The 4,500-nt window shown below is 33.5% G+C and overlaps 1 protein-coding gene across 1 annotated transcript in view; it reads left to right on the top strand.

Annotated features, from left to right (window-relative positions):
- The window catches only part of LOC106882029 (leukotriene A-4 hydrolase), an 85,399-nt gene that overhangs the window by 1,258 nt on the left and 79,641 nt on the right, over positions 1-4,500 (top strand). The gene's annotated exons all lie outside the window — the stretch shown is intronic.

The following is a 4,500-nucleotide window of genomic DNA, read 5'->3' as shown; positions in this document are numbered from 1 at the left end:
AAATTAATAATTAAAAGCACAATATTTTATCTATAAAGCTCAATTTAATTTTAATTTTTTATAAATTGATTTTAATTGAGTTTTTACCTGTAATTTTGGATTTTGTCCCTAATATTATTATATATATATATATATATATATATATATACACACATACAAGAAAAAATAAGTGCGCATTACAAAGTATAGGGAAGACAAGCATAAAAATATTTCGAAACATGTTTTCTTTTATGTATGATAAAAAAAAATGTCTTGAGAAATTTAATTTGTTGCATAATCTTTTACCTTTTCTTTTAAATTATATTAATCATTACAGATGTTATCTCAATCGAATTAACCCTTATTGGGCTTTACTCTTCGATTCATTGATGCGCGATCTCTCTCTGGCACCGGCTACTACACGCCGGTTGGGAACTCCCGGGTTAGTTTATACATACAAACACACACATCATGCGCACGCGCGCACACACAAACGTACTCTTGTATATATATATATATATATATATTAACAAGAACACTGTCGACTGTGATTTCGAAGTTTCAGCCTGCTTAGGCCTTCATTGGAGGCCGAAACTTCGAAGTCACTGTCAACATAATTCTTGTTAAAGGATAATAAAATAATAAATATTTAACCTACATGAAGTATTGGGTAATCCTTCAGTTTAATGCAAAATTGTGTTTATCATGAAATCGACATAAGAACACACGCATATCTATCTATCTATCTATCTATCTATCTATCTATCTATATGTACTTGTGTATATAAGATTGACCAGTGACCGGTCTGTCAAAATGCTAGAAGAAGCTCACTTAAAAAATTCTCAAATATCTATCTATATGTATGTATGTCTATCTGTCTTTCTGCCTGTCTGTTTCTCTATCTATCTATCTATCTATCTATATGTATGTATGTATGTATGTATGTATGTATATTAATGATTGGTGGTGAAGAAGTAATTCGGGAGTTGTATGAATACCCCAAATCCATTTTACAAGTTGTGTTGTTAAAGGTTGGCCACCTTTAAAGACTTTCTTGGTATAACTTAAGATATTTCTTATTAACGGCCGTGACTTGGCAAAATCGATAGAGACCTTGACTGACTAAAATGCCTCTGTGATTGTTTTAATCCTGTTCTACTTTTCTGGGGTTTTAATATTCCTGAGATCAAGTCAAATATGGGTCTTTTCAATCACCGGTATCAGTAAGTACCTGTTGTTAGTGTTACTGAGCCACAGGTTTACTTCTGCTCGAACCGAAGAGACGTGATCAAATGCGTTCCAGCCGTTAGGAAACCGTCCCTTTTTTTCTTCTTTTTCCCCATCAGATATAGCATATCTAACGCTTCATTGATAGATGTGCCCTTCCTGTTTGTAAGGTGTCAAAGTTTGTTTTGATCGAGGTTTGGTTGCTATTTCTTAGATTTCCGGTAACTAAGTATCACGTCCCTCGTATGACCCTGTTCGTAGAGGGACCGGCTTCTCACTGAGAAATCTTATTGTTTTAGGCTTAACAAACAATATTCTTGCTGGAAATTCGAAATTCCAACCATACCTTTTAGACTAGGATGTCTGTGTATAGTTTGATAGATACAATGTATATATATATATACACACACACAATATTATTGTAATATATTCTTTGATTTGGGTTCTTGTGTTCCTCTTTTACATTATTCATGTAGCTCTGCTTTGAAACCCATTGAGTCCTTGAGTAAATCTATTTTTTTTTTCACTGAAATGAATTCTTGTTTTATTTGAAATATATTTATCCCAGTGTTTGTAAGTGATTAAACGTGTAACCTCATAACCTCATCTATCTTTAATATTTGATTTATTAATTAGATTAAAAAAAAAAAAAATTCTATTTAAATTAAAATACCATTTCTCTTCTTAACGATTATTTTTTTAGATGTTTCTAATTCTTATGAAAGCCTTTCCAGTCACTCTTGTAATATGTTTTGAAATTCTGTTTCTTGTTCTTCGATTTGTTATAGATTAAAAATTAAAAAACGATCAAGTCTTCTAAAACAACACAACTAAACGCCTCTGTCTTGTCAGTTCTTGTTATTTCCAAGTCAATTCGGTTTCTGCATTCTTCCTTTTCTAGATTTTCTTCTGTCTCTCTGTCTCTGTCATTCAGTATTGTTATTTAAACCTCAAGTCAACAAAACTGCTTTTCAAAGAACTGCGATCAAAAGCATTCCAGCCAGAACCATCCCGTCTGTCAAAGTGATATCTTAAAATAAAATTAAAAAATTTAATACACCAGTCATTATGCCCACCCCTTTGCCACAACTGTAGGATGTGATCTGAAGAAAATTTGGCTGTTATTTCTAGCATGCTCAGTGACCATTTAGCGGTTCCCCCTTTGCAGTATCTCATTCAGTATTATTTGTTAATAGCTGTAATAGCAGCAGCAGAAGAACAAGGAGAAGACGTGGTAGTAGTGGCTGTATTTCTTTCTTTTTCTTCACCCTCTTTTATCCTTACAAAGAATTCCTTTAGATGGCTGGCAATTTTGATTTCCATCACGGAGCAATAGACTTCACATGTAAGCAATCATCGCTAGAAATATAACTGTCCCCTTCTGCTATATTCATTTCATTTTACTGAATGCCAAAGCGGGTGTGGTAGGAGAAACCCTTTTAAACAAGCAATTCATTTATTATTGGGGGTTTCATATTTTTTTTAAGGTTCTATTTATAACATTCTTCTGCATCAAAATTTATTTTGACACTTTTTTTTATTTGCTTTTATTAGTTTTAAGTTTTGTTGCTTTCAACACCCCTCCGTTCTCTTTATTAATTCCATCGTCACTTTTCCGCAAAAAAATCATATTAAAGAAAAAATTACTAAAGAAAAGAGAAGAAAAGAAAAGAAAAAAAGCAGGCATGAACATATTAAGCAAATTAAAAATTCTGGTGTAATTCAATTACTTTAAGCATTGTTAGGAAAGGCACAAAGGCCCAAAATTTATGTATCAAACACTTATTAAGCCAATGAGAGAACCTCTATGTGGTCGCTCGATCTGTTAGAAACACTAACTAAATCTCTTTTCAAATAACTCTACTGACTTGGAAAAAAGTAAATAAATAAAACGCGTTGGATAACAAGCTCTTGGGGGTCAGTTCCTAGCATATGAGAAAAGATGGGATGGTCTCGATTAGAATGCTTTTGATTAAAATTCTGCTCGGTCAGTATAGACACGGGACTTGGAAATAATATGTCCTTTGTAAGAATTAAACAATAAACCCCTCTTTTGTTATCGTAGACACACTAAAAGTGTCTTGGATGCTGTCCTGTTGAAAACCCCGAATTTTCTGAGTTCATCTTGAATCCATAGCAATGTAAATAAATCCTATCAGGCATTATTTACATTACCATTTTAAGAACTAGCAAGAAAGCGTCAACGGTCTACGACGGTCACGATACCTGCTAGAAAAAGCAGCTAAATTTCTCTCAACTCGCTCTCCTTACTGGCTTAGAATATCGAAAGATATACTGTTTTGTGCTATCCTAAATATAATGTGTCTGAAAAAAGAAAAAAAAAGGAAAAAAAAAAACAAATGACTGGACGGTGATAATCGGGACGTTTTTGATCTGCTATTTCCATTTTCCACTTTATCTCTGCTGTTAACTTCTTCATACACACACATACACACAGATTTTGGTGAATCAAGGAAATGTTTTACTCTCAAGTCAGCCTTGATTGAGCAGAACTGGATCAAAAGCATTCCAACCATGACCATCTCGTCTCCTTTCTACACATGCGTCTGGGACCACGTTAATCCAATGCGTCCTTTTCTAATTTAAGGAGAGCTGGGTCTAATTTGTGAGAGATTTTCGTTTTTTTAACAATTTGAGTGCCCACATAGATGAGCTGTTATCAACCTGGGCCCACAGATAGCTAGGGATCCATAAAGTTAGTACTGGGCATCTGTAAGCTGTATTCGAAATTTTAAAAAGCTAAATTGAAGTGGGGAAAACGGTTGCTGTTTGATAATCAAAATAGTTTATTGAGTATTATCCTTTTAGGCTGGGAGACTATGGAGAAATTCATTTAACCCTTTAGCATTCAAATTATTCTGTTAAATGTAATCATTATTTGCTTGCATTGTTTTCAATTAATTTTACATCATCTTGTAGCCTTCACATTTTAAATGGTGTGACTGCTTATCTTTAGAATGATATTGTATTGTAGGTAGGTGTGAGAAGCTGGATCTAGCTAGTTTGAACATAAAGCAGGTAGAATATTTTGGCTTGATATGGCTGGTTTAAATGCTAAAGGGTTAAATGAAAGGGTCTGTTGGTACTAAAGTGTTTGACAACTACTGATAAAGGCACACTTTCACTGACTGCAGTCAAGTACTGAGGATGATTACTTAGCTATACACATCTACTAAAATGCTGTGATCCAATGCTTATGGTAGATACTTTTATTATTATTATTATTATCTCCTCTTTTCTCCGTTTTCTTCCTCTGTTTAGACGAACGTTTC

Source organism: Octopus bimaculoides, chromosome 3 (assembly GCF_001194135.2).
Source record: "Octopus bimaculoides isolate UCB-OBI-ISO-001 chromosome 3, ASM119413v2, whole genome shotgun sequence".
NCBI lineage: Eukaryota > Metazoa > Mollusca > Cephalopoda > Octopoda > Octopodidae > Octopus > Octopus bimaculoides.
This window is presented reverse-complemented; position numbering and strand designations above follow the sequence as displayed.